The 14456-nt window shown below is 37.8% G+C and overlaps 1 protein-coding gene across 4 annotated transcripts in view; it reads right to left on the bottom strand.

Annotated features, from left to right (window-relative positions):
* GABA-B-R1 (gamma-aminobutyric acid type B receptor subunit 1) overlaps positions 1–14456 on the bottom strand; it is a 163837-nt gene that overhangs the window by 64885 nt on the left and 84496 nt on the right. The window lies entirely within an intron of this gene.

Raw genomic sequence — 14456 nt, 5'->3', positions numbered from 1 at the left:
CAAAATATCCTTCCTATTTAGTACACACTGCAAATTTTTTTGCTGTAATATAATACAGTTCGAACTACAACAATATGTTTCAGCTTTATTCAATTATTCTAGAAGTGTTACTCTGAAATTTTTTTTTTTCCTTCTTCACTAACCTAATTTAACAATTTTTTCAATTCCATGTAAAATCACAGATTTCTGTAGACAAGTTTACTCCACGATTTGGTGTAGTTACAATTTGAAGAACCCTGTTTGCGACTAGCGAATGTATATAGGATATGTTTAGAATATGATTTCAGTTGCTTTCCACTCATCCCTCTTACATAATGTGCTTCTCTACACTGAGGAGGTACTATCGTGCCACTTATCTGATTGTGTACATTGAGTAATAAAGTTAGTGAAGACACTGCTCCTTTATCTTCAATTACAGTTCCATTAGTTAAAAGAACTATAAAATATTTCTTCAAATGCAAGTGTGCAAAAAATAGCTGACTTTTATTCTAAAATAGTCACTTTTTGAGAAATACAAATATTAAGTAACACCAATTCAAGCAGTGGAGTGGGGTGATCAACGTGGGCAGTTTTAGAAAATAATTTTCTAAATATTATATTTTAAAGTACCGGGTAAGGTGGGGTTACTTGAGACATCGGGGATATTTGAGCCAAATCAGGTGTTCAGATGTTTTCGTTTCTGTGATTTTTGTAATTTTTTAATTCAAAATTTGGGATTAAAGAAAAGAAAATTATGTGTGCATATTATCTCAGTGAATTATAGAATATAGCTAAAGATAATAAACTACATATATACTGTACCCAAATCTATAAAATGTTATCATTTAAGGTTCTATTAACTCAACTTGCACCACATAGCATTTTCTGGGTAACTTGAGGCACTAATAAAACAATAAATAAATACATAACAATAGTGACAATGCAATAAAGCTGCTTGCCTATGGTTTGTATGTCGCAAGATTCAACATATAGGAGAGCAATGAAAGTTTCTCAAGGTATACGTTTTTTGTAGGAGTTAATGAAACTTTCTGAGGTGGTTCAAGTATCCCCAGTTTACGGTAATATTTTTAGTTAGCACCTGGAACATTGGGCAGTTTGAAAGATATGTTCAAAATTATCTTAGACTCGTCACATCTACCATGTGCTTAAGAATATTTTAAAGATTCTTTTGCAAACTGCTATATCAGTGACTCTGAAGTGTTCATCTTGTAAAGATTACTCATTGCAAATATTCCAGAACTGATACAAGGATGAGAGCTATTCATTTATAAGAGAAGATTACGATATCTTCTTAATGTAACAAATATCCATTCAGATGATGGAAAACCACCATGCTAACATAAAGACATGTTTATTTTTGCATCACTAGTAGACTCTAATACTGGTGACAGACTACAGTCATTAATCGCGATTATCGACCTGATCGCGATCGGGTTTGTAGTGTGTCACCGTCCTGATCGCGATCAGGAGCTAAATCCTGTTTCCAGAACAAGATAATCGCGCTGAGGCACGGCCCAGTGAACGAAAGTAACATTTTAGTAGACTTTAGTTTCGAATCACCTTGATTTATATTATTTAGGAAGTCGTGATAGCTTCTGCTGTGGAATTTTGTTACCCCTTCCATTATATTATATGAAATAGAAACGAAAATGAATGGCTAGCAAATGAATTTGGCTACTATTAGACATAGTGGAGAAATTTAATGTAGATGTGAGAAAAGTAAAAAGAAATATATCACACACACACACACACACACACACACACACACACACACACACACACAGAAAATATATCACACACACACACACACACACACACACACACACACCACACCACACACACACACACACACACACACACACACACACACACACCCACACACACACACCCCCACACCCCCACCCCACACACCCCACCCACCCCACACCCCCCACACCCACACCCACCCCACCACACCCCACCACCCCCCACCCCACCCACACCCCCCCACCCCACCCCCACCCACCCCCCCACCCACACACCACACCCCCACACACCCCCCACACCCACACCCACCCACACACCCCCCCCCACACCACCCCCCACCCCCACCCACCCCACCCACCACACACCCCACACCCCCCCCACACACCCCACCCCCACACCCCCCCACCACACCCCCCACACCACCCACCACACCCACACACACCACACACACACACACACACACCCCACACACCCCACACACACCACACCACACACACACCCCACACACCCCCCCACACACACACACACCCCACCACACACACACACCACACCCACACACACCACCACACCCACACCCACCACACACACACACACACACCACACACCACACCACCCCCCACACACACACACACACACACACACACACACACACACACACACACACACACACACACACACACACACACACACACACACACACACACACACACACACACACACACACACACACACACACACACACACACACACACACACACACACACACACACACACACACACACACACACACACACACACACACACACACACACACACACACACACACACACACACACACACACACACACACACACACACACACACACACACACACACACACACACACACACACACACACACACACACACACACACACACACACACACACACACACACACACACACACACACACACACACACACACACACACACACACACACACACACACACACACACACACACACACACACACACACACACACACACACACACACACACACACACACACACACACACACACACACACACACACACACACACACACACACACACACACACACACACACACACACACACACACACACACACACACACACACACACACACACACACACACACACACACACACACACACACACACACACACACACACACACACACACACACACACACACACACACACACACACACACACACACACACACACACACACACACACACACACACACACACACACACACACACACACACACACACACACACACACACACACACACACACACACACACACACACACACACACACACACACACACACACACACACACACACACACACACACACACACACACACACACACACACACACACACACACACACACACACACACACACACACACACACACACACACACACACACACACACACACACACACACACACACACACACACACACACACACACACACACACACACACACACACACACACACACACACACACACACACACACACACACACACACACACACACACACACACACACACACACACACACACACACACACACACACACACACACACACACACACACACACACACACACACACACACACACACACACACACACACACACACACACACACACACACACACACACACACACACACACACACACACACACACACACACACACACACACACACACACACACACACACACACACACACACACACACACACACACACACACACACACACACACACACACACACACACACACACACACACACACACACACACACACACACACACACACACACACACACACACACACACACACACACACACACACACACACACACACACACACACACACACACACACACACACACACACACACACACACACACACACACACACACACACACACACACACACACACACACACACACACACACACACACAGAGAGAGAGAGAGAGAGAGAGAGAGAGAGAGCAATAGAAGACTGTTGAAAGATGTTTCATTTCAATAAATAATGGATCACAAACTGGAACTGGTTTCTTTTTCAGATTTGCAATTTCAGTCGCCATTACTGTTATTGTTATTATTATTATTGTTATTATTATTATTATTATTATTATTATTATTAGTATTAATTATTAGTATTTTTATTAATTGTATTTTTTATTAATTGCGTTTATTATTGTCATTATTGAGTGTAATTAGTTACCACTGCCACCGGGTATATACCCATTGCAGTGTGAATAAATACACACATACATTACGACCCTATCGTTGAGGTTAGGGTTGATTTTAAAAATATGTTTTATTACAAAATAATATAAATTTCTGGCATGATCATACAAATTTTATAGGTTATAAAATCTCTTTTCAAAGTAATATAAATAGTAATGATATAAATTGTATCAGTTTACATTGTAAAGCATATAACAATTTTAACAAATAAATTCCCATATCAAGCTGCAAGAAACAACAACAAAAGAAAGAAACAATGAACAAACATCAAAAGAAAGTATGAACTTTAGGTGTTGTCCAGGAGGGAAACAAACATATACGATTAATTGATTAACTATATTCAAGTGTTAAAAGTAGTGTACGCAAGATTCAAAATGGAAACATATACGTATGTACATAGAGAAAATTGTTTCCTCTATGGTAATTCAGCTGTTGACCAGATGGGACTAGTGCTAAGTGCTAATCGCGATTAGTACTATAATCTGTCACCAGTATAAGGTTGGGGCTTGCACCATATACAGCATTTTGTCTCTACTGTACACTTTCCATAACATCAAATTAAGTGCCCTTCACTGGCTGCAACAAAACTGTGCAGCTTTTTGCAACACATTGCAGCAAAGGGCGATGCTGTGTTGACAGAAATCTTGCAAAAAATATGCTACAGATATTTCAAACTGCGCACGCGCGTGAAGATAGAAAAAACAATGCCATCCATTTCCGCTACAGTCTTTGACAGTGTGTTATAAATTGTGGAGCTGTACCATATTTGCTTTTTAGTATTTATAGTTACCTGACCCTGAATATTGTATTCTTTCCTCTAATTTTGTCTTCAACAAGGAGCACCAAGAAGTAATCAAACCTAGATAACTCGATATCAACAGTACAGTGAAACCCCTCTTAACTGAAATTCGGTTAATCAAAATCCGACTTATCTGAAACAATGTGGCAAAAAAAAAAAAGACAGTCAATGTTTTGTTTATCCTTGCAATGTTTTGTTCATCCTCTATAGCATGGTTACAGATTTAAGTGTCAATGTCCTCACAGCAATGCTGAATCTGTTATCCACCTCCATCCCTGAAACACTTGTTTCGTATAGTAACAGAGCACGGCCAGTCCCGTAAATTAGACGTTCTTTTCGCCGCCCCCTCCTCCCACCTACTTGGGGATTACACGATTATGGTGTATGCATTCGAAATAAGTTTTCAATTTCGCATTCATTTTAGTTATGTTGCACTTATCGTGTTATCAGTACGTCTTACTTTTTAGTTATGCTGGTGCGATGTCAAGTAAAATAAAATGTGTTGTATCCATAAAGGATAAGTTAGAAGCCTTGAGACGCGTGGAAAGTGGGGCAATCTTGCGAAATGTTGCTTCCGATTATGGTGTGAGTAGGAGTATCAATCATCTCTGATTGGGTTAAATGTAAATCCAAACTATTGGAACATTCCTGAAAAATACCGAATCGGAAAACAATGAAAGAAGCTCAATTTCGAAAAAATAAACGATGCCGTATTTCTTTAGTTTCTGCAGCAACGTGCGAAGGGGATGGCATTGTCAGGGCCAATAATTCAAGAGAAGACTTTAGGTTATTAGCAGAAATGTTGGATGTAAAATTGATGTGCAATTACAATACTGAATTTGTTGAATTTCTGTTCATAATTTACATGCTTAACAATCTCTTTTCCTTCCTACTTTTACAGAAAATATTTCTTATCAATTATCTGAAAAATCACATTATCCGAAATGGCTCCATCCCCTTTATTTCGGATAAACGAGGTTCCACTGTGGTTTTAAAACTTATTTCTAAGTTCAATGATGAAATGTACTAACTTTTTTCTGGTTTCTCGTCTAATAAATTGAATAAATTGCCTCAAAAGAACAACTACATTCACTTCTTCACTTCCCATATCCTTCACAATTCATTAACTAAACAAAAAACAAATGCAGCAAAAAAGAGTGTACCAAACAATGAAGAAAACAAATAACCAATAAAACGCTGTACTTAGCTCTTTGATATCTCACTAGTGGGAAATCTAAAAACTACATTGATGTTGAATCAAAATGTCTCACAAAAAATTATCTCTCTACACCAAATGCATTGAAATGCAATGTTTTGCCACACAAAAAATCATTGCGAGACGAAATGCTGCACTTTGACTAGCGCTCAACCTCATTGTCACTGTATAGCAGATATTTCTTGTTTTCTCTCTAGGACTACAAGAAGAAGTTTCAACCTATGTAAATAAATGAAATTACACTAATTAAAAACTATTTTTTCAGTAATTTTAAGAATCCCTGACAGTTTTCAGTATGTGATGCTAGTCTACACAGATGTGGTCAACTGACACCTCTTTGGAATTCTGCTAATCAGGCAGCGTTGAAGTCCATTTGAGGTGGGGGATCATGTAAGATGACTAGCAGAGAAATTTTCTAGTTGTCCTTAAATTTGGAGACCAGATTAACTGGCAGAGTCATCAGCACTTATCACAGGAACTGGTACGGGCAGTCCATGAAACAAAAGTAGTTTGACAACAGGTCCAGCCACTAATATAGTGTGATACAGCATCTCCAGCCAGAGAAGAAAATCTCAAAAATCTATTTTCTTCTCCAGGCTTTGACCCCATGATACTTCAGTCTACATGCAAGCAAGACAATCACGAGATGTAAGAAGAAGAGAGTGTTTTGAGTAAAACTGGTTGTAATGCTTCCAGTCTCTCCAGTTGTGGTCAAGTAAGACCTTTCTGTAATTTGCCAGTTTGGCAGACTGAATTCCACTTATGGGGTGGGAGCATTTGGAAGGTAGAATCCATTAGCTCTAATGATAGAATCATGAACTGCAGAGTTGAATTTTAATGTTGAGGAAAAATAGTTGTAGATCCTGCTCATGTTTCAGGAACAGGGTTGTTATATATCCTGCAGATTTCTAACACAATTTGCATTCAGTTGCCTCAGGTACGCCGAGAAGAGTTTTGGGACCTCGGATACCACTCCACTGAAGATGTCTGCCGCAGTTGCAGATGAAACGTCTGGTATAAAACCAACCAATAGACCACCGCCTCTCAGCCCGGAAAATGAATCTAGATCTATAGACTCCGGCCATGAAAGCCTACACTACAACAATTTGCATTTATTTCGTCCTTAAAAATCTATCTCTCTCTACAAACTTTGAAATAGCAAACTTCCGGTTTTGTAGTAGAAGTGACAATTATTCTTAAAAAAAGAGATGCGCTGTAACCACGTGGTCTACTTTTCGACAGATTATTTCATGATATGCCATAACAAAAATAAATGTGATTACCAGAAAAGTATAAAAAATACCCCGACTTTCACAAATAAAATTTCTGTACTTTCTCACAAACTGAATGGACTGTATGTATTTTTCAAATACAGTGTACTGAAAATAGACTGTCTTAAGAATTTCAACATACAAATATGTGATCAGAACATCAAAGACTCAAAAAAAGATGTTCGACAAGTCACAAAGAGATCATATTACTTGAAAAAGAGAAAAGAGGAAAGTCCAAATTATATATGTAATATGATAATGATAATGAAGATGGTGGTGATAATAACAATAACTTTATATTACGTTTTTCTATAAGCATTATCCAACATGTAATGTACGATATGACAGATGAAATTTGTCGAGTTTACTATGTTGACTATCATTTATCAATTTCAAAGGAACAAATGAATAACTCTCAGTTTTAACACAAAATCAATCCTAGAACATTTGTAACTTACCTTGTATTTATATTCCTGTTAATATACGGAAGTTGTCTCATTTATTTATAAAATGTCTTTTGAACATCCCTCTCATCCTCGTGAACGACAGAAAGTGTCAGGCAGTACTATAAAGCGTTGAATATTATGCGCCTGCAATGGCCACTATTGCTGCTACACAACATGCAATGTCCATACAAAATCAGAACATTACACACACAATTATGAAAAACCGAGGAACCACATAAACGTGGTCCGTGGATGTCATACAGATGGGCAATCCAGACTGGTTCACAAGACATTTATAAGAAAAAATCTGAGTGTGAATGTACAATATTATGTTAAATAACGATAATTTTTTGATATTATGCACTACGACAATAAATGCTCCTTTCTTGCTGTGTGTTTCTATTTTTAAACATGAAAAATTTTCATGACATTTCTGCATAGTTCTCCTGAGTTGTGGATTGGTTAAATAAGATGTTAAGTTTGCAAACCTTTCAGTGTGTTAATCGAAATAGTTTATATTTGGAAAGAAGTACACAATATCATATAAATTGACTGATGTATGTAACCCACATATGGTTTTTATAATCTTTACTAATAATAAATCTGTAGCCGAAATTTTTCTGGTAATTTTCGATTTTCCAAAAATAATTGGTCCTAACATATATAATTAACAACCCTGAAACCGAAAATAGCTTTTTTGACATTTTTGTTTGTATGTCTGTCTGTCTGTCTGTATGTTTGTTACCTTTTCACACGATAATGATTGAACCGATTTATATGAAAATTGGAATATAAATTAAGTTCGTTGTAACTTAGAATTTAGGCTATATGGCATTCAAAATAATTTATTTAAAAGGGGGATTATAAGGGAGCTTGAATTAAATAAATTGAAACATCTCCTTTATTATTAATTTTCGTGAAAAATGTTACATAACAAAAGTTTCTTTAAAAATAATTTCCGATAAGTTTCATTATATGCAAAATTTTGATACGACTGATATTTAATGAGATAAATGAGTTTTAAAATTTAAAAAAAAGTGCCAACTTAAGGGGCTATAATGAAATAAAAACAAATGACTTCATCTATAAGGGGCCTTGGACAACAAACGAAAGCTATCAAACATAGCCTGCAGAGAACATTTCTGTGTTTGTATGAAGTAATATCTATGCAAAATTTTGATAGGACTGATATTTTGAGGATATACAAGACTTTTAAAATAGCAATATAATACATTTTCACCGCCGCCTCAGATTATAGCGTTGTTGTTCCTGGAATAACTCCTATGTGCAAAATATTACATTTTTGAGTAGGAAGAAAAAACACATTTATTCGTTCCATGGCAATGGTGCATAGGAGATCGTGAATTCTTACATTTTCGAAAGAAAGAAATATAATTACATATCACTATATATGCTGTATCACTATTTAAGTTATTTGAAGGGTTAAGAACCCTAGTGGGCCAAGCGCCATTTACTGAAGACATAGAAAACAAGGGTTAAAATTAAGTTATTACCATAATTCAATGGAAACATATAGCAAGTAATATAAAGTATACACATTAAATCTAAATGATGTCAATCTTCATTCAACTATGGTTGCATGTAATAACAATTAAGAAACATGTTAAAGGAATAATTGTCATTGCACCAAATGAGTGCTCTCTGGATCAAAATGATCGCATTTTAATTATTTGGATGCAATTTAAATTAAGTAACATATTAAAAGATTTAACCTTCTATCAAACACGAATGTTCCCTGGATCAAATGTCCTATTTTAATTATGTAATTACTTTATATTTATTTCTAACAGGTGCAGCGGAGTGCACGGGTACGGCTAGTAATAAATATAAAAATGACGTGAAATGTTCAGACGAAGCATAATTCCACATTTATTTCATCAATACTGTACAAATTATAAACTGGTCACGATATTTCTATTTCTGCCTTGATTTTCATTTTATTTTCATATTTAATTTTTATTCTCATCTCACATTTCTTATACATCAATAAAATGTGTAATAAATAAATATTTTTAGAAAAAGAAATAAATAAAAACTGTCGAAAATACGAGGGTTGAGGCAGCATAAAGCATGGCAACTATTTTTTTAATGAGAATTCGAGCTTGGGTGGAAAATGTGAAATATACAGATGAAAGGACAAGGAATGGACGAAATGTACGGACATTTAACAACACGCCAACATTTTGCTCCTCATGTTTATTACGGTCGTTGGCATAACATTACAGGGTTCCTGTGCCAGAATCATTACAGCACACATACCCGTTCTAAAGGCCCTCAAAGTAATCTGCACAACACACTGCCAACGAGGTGGGAGGTGCTGAATACCATCTGCTTCATCACTTTCCTCACCATGTGTGAATCTGGTCATCTGTTGTTGCACAGCACTGGTAATGTCAATTCGTGTCCCAAACCGTCTACCACGTAATGGTTCCTTTACCTTCGGTATGAGGTTAAAATCACATGGAGAAAGGTCCGGAGAGTATGTATGTATGTATTTATTAACATTACAATTGGGTATACACCCGGTGGCAGTGGTATATGATATACAATAATACCATTACAATAATACAATACTTACAGCAATAAAAAAAATAAAATAAAGGTAAATTTACTTCTAACTATAAATAAATAGATGCAATAAACCTAGGACTACAAATAAAAACTATGCTATAATAACGCCTACAATAAGCAAAAGTAAACCTAACCTATTTCACCCAACTATTACCAATTTAAGTAATTACATATCACCTTAATTAATTACATGTCAACTTAATTACATATCATCTTAATTAATTACATATCACCTTAATTAATTACATGTCAACTTAATTACATAGCATCTTAATTAATTACATGTCACCTTCATTTAATTACATATCATCTTAATTTATTACATATCAACTTAATTAATTACACGACACAACTTAGTTAATTACACTGCACCTACAAATTACATTGTCAGTCTGTATGGTGGGTGCTCCAATTCTTCCCATCCCCAGTAGCTGTACTACACACATTGCTTTGTGTCACATCGTCCACACACTCACTGGTCGTCCTGTCCGTTGCCGATTGCTGGTCGCTTCGCATCCTCGCTGAAACGCTACTACCCACCTCGCGACTGTCCGGTATGGAAGGGCATTATTCCCGACAGTTTCTACCAACGCTCTGGCATTCCTCCCATGGAGAACAGCTATTTTGAGCATTCTTCAACAAGGGTTACATCCATCCTGCATGGCGCTACACTGACAATGATTTAACATTACTTTCTGTTCTATCACAGACAAGCACAGAGCCATCTTGTGTTGTGGACACACACTATGACTGCACGGCTTCCATGCGACATATAACATTTTGTGATACCAACCCTTAGCTTTGAAAAAAAAATAGTTGCCGTGACTTATGCCCCAACTCTCATACAAGAAATTAAAAATGGGGGAAAATTCGACAGAATCCAAATTTAATTCCTGACTATTCCAGAATATCAGTTGCTGCAGAGCTTACACTTCTCACCGTGCAAAATATTAAAGTAGTCCACTGTAGTTTTGATGTTTCAAAATTATGTACTATGTAAAAAGGTAAAGGTATCCCCGTAACACGCCATAAAGGCACTTGGGGGGCATGGAGGTAGAGCCCCATGCTTTCCATGACCTCGGCACTAGAATGAGGTGGTGTGGTCAGCACCACGCTCTGACCGTCTTTTACCCCCGGGAAAGACCCGGTACTCAATTTTATAGGAGGCTGAGTGAACCTCGGGGCCGTTCTGAAAGTCTGGCAACGAGAAAAAATCCTGTCAGCACCTGGGATCGAACCCTGGACCTTCCAGTCCGTAGCCAGCTGCTCACCAACTGAGCTACCCGGCCGCTATGTATATAATAATAACAGTACTCATGGAGTTCTAACAACTGTTGCAGATATTATAAAGAAATACCAAGATGCAACACAGCAGATAAATTAAATGTCACTGACGACAACAATGTATTTTTTTTTACTTTAGTTGGTTATTTAACGACGCTGTACCAACTACTAGGTTATTTAGCGTCGATGAGATTGGTGATAGAGAGATGATATTTGGCGAGATGAGTCGAGGATTCGCCAGAGATTACCTTGTATTCACAGTACGGTGGGGGGAAAACCTCGGAAAAAACCCAACCAGGTAATCAGCCCAAGCGGGGATCGAACCTGCGCCCGAACGCAACTTCAGACTGGCAGGCAAGCGCCTTAACCGACTGAGCCACGCCGGTGGCTACAACAATGTAAGTTAGTCCAATTCACATACAAATAATGGAACCACAGACATCGACTTTGACTGTTATTAAGTCTGCAAATAATTTTGATATATTGTACAAAATGATGTTCCATGTTCATACAAAGATCTATGGTGGTTTGATACTTTCGTCAACATAATTATTTCTGTATTTCTATTATTCGTTTGTTTATTTTTTTTGCATGCCAATTCATAGTTTTTATGTATCAAGGGTATTACGTTGATTTATTTATTTATTTTATTCGGTTATTTTACGATGCTGTATCAACATCCAGGTTATTTAGCGTCTGAATGATGTGAAGGTGATAATGCCGGTGAAATGAGTCCGGGGTCAGCACCGGAAGTTACCCAGCATTTGCTCATATTGGGTTGAGGGAAAACCCCGGAAAAAACCTCAACCAGGTAACTTGCCCCGACCGGGAATCGAACCCAGGCCACCTGGTTTCACTGCCAGACGCGCTGACTGTTACTTCACAGGTGTGGACTCTTATGTTGATAATTAAGCACTGAGGACAAGAGATTTGCTAAATCAAGGGCCTGTGACCCGAGGTGTATTATTATTAATAATTCCCGAGTTGCATAAAATAAATTATGTCTTACTTCTTTATTAAAAAAGGAAATAAATATTAATATATCACATTAATTTGATGAATGTTTGTCAATTTTATATACGACAGAGTCAACAATGAAGTTACTAATGAAATGGTAACTAGGGAGTTTGTTATTAACTCGTACAAAATGGTTGAATGTAATATTCCCCAAGAAGTTTGTGAATTGGTTATTGAAGCTGAAAACAAATTATTACTCCCTTGCAATTGTCTGTAACAATGTAGTTTCTATTTAAATTCCGCTAAAGACTACTTCGTGTTTCATTCTATTCATTTCTGTATTTTGTATTTTCTTGTTTCAGAAGTTGTGTAACTGAAAACTTTACCCTCTTGCAATAGCCTGTAGCTATGGCAAACTTTATAGGGCTGTGTGCCATGGGCATGTTATAAATACCTAATGCCAACGTGGGTGTAATGTATTTCCTTATAATTATATCTCATACCTAAGGAGTAAAACGGCTGTTATGTGTAAGTAAGACATAAAAATAGTAATGTTTAAGATTTGAGGGGATAAAAGTTGTGTTAATAGACGTTTTCTCGAGTTAATCGGTACTAGCTATCCATAATTCGACATCATCCTTAAAATTGGTGTAGAAACTAAAAGTAAAACTGCACCAAATTATAACTCCGTGAAATCCATACTATAAGACAGCCTGTATTACAAGTAGTAACACAGCTACAACACTTGGGTTAGCTGGTACTGTAGGGTACACATATAGAAATATCTGTGTAATTCTGCAACAGAGTACCGGTAAAGGTAAGCGTTCACTACATTGTATCGCACTCCTCGTACGAATCGCACGAAACGGATATTTTAAGTGCAGTGCGTTCACTGTAACGGCTTCACCTCATCGGATTCCCCTATCAGCTGTTTAAAACATGACGTCGTACGATATTGACATTGCTGAAAACAGAGGAGTTGAGGTTAGGTCTATTAATTACGTCTGTTAGTGAATAAGAATTTGTAATTGCTTCATGCGTCTTAATTGAAGAGGAAGAAACGAAAGAAATATTGGTTACGTAATATATTTGCAAGAAACGACTTGAGTACTGTAATGGGAACGCCTCAAATTATATAATTCTTCGCAATTTTCTACACGCGAAATAAGTTTTCCGTCTGCCATTTTGGCGCGACACTGAACATGGCACAACATAATAGTAATAGTTTAGCAATTGTTGTTGTTGTTTTCTAATGCCAGGCGTTTGACAATAAAGTCATTTGACCTCTTGCACTCCAATATTTTTCAAAGATATTATCATGACCAGCCACTGAAGCACAGATTTTGAGGTGTTCCGAATCCATTTCTTGGTTCGAGTTGCACAATGGGCAGTTAGGGGACTGATATATTCCAATTCTATGCAGGTGTTTGGCCAAACAATCATGGCCTGTTGCCAATCTAAATGCAGCTACAGACGATTTTCGTGGTAAATCGGGAATTAACTGTGGATTTTGATGCAGAGAGTTCCATTTTTTCCCTTGGGATTGTGTTATCAAATTTTGTTTGTTGAAGTCTAAGTATGTAGATTTAATAAATCTTTTCAATCTACATACTTAGACTTCAACAATTGAGCAATTAAAATTGATTTATTAAAGAAGGCCATGATCGCACGCATCGGAAAAGTTGCCCATCCGAGAAACGTGGACGGATTTGCCGAGAGGCGATGCGTCCGATACGATGTAGTGAACGCGGTTACATAACAATTACAGCAAAGATAGTCTTTTTCCGATCCGTGCGATTCGTCCGATGCTGCGATACGATGTAGTGAACGCTTACCTTAATAGATCATTT

Source organism: Periplaneta americana, chromosome 6 (genome assembly GCF_040183065.1).
Source record: "Periplaneta americana isolate PAMFEO1 chromosome 6, P.americana_PAMFEO1_priV1, whole genome shotgun sequence".
Classification (NCBI taxonomy): Eukaryota; Metazoa; Arthropoda; class Insecta; order Blattodea; family Blattidae; genus Periplaneta; species Periplaneta americana.
Note: the sequence above shows the minus strand (reverse complement) of the source record. Positions and strands in the feature narration are given on the sequence as shown.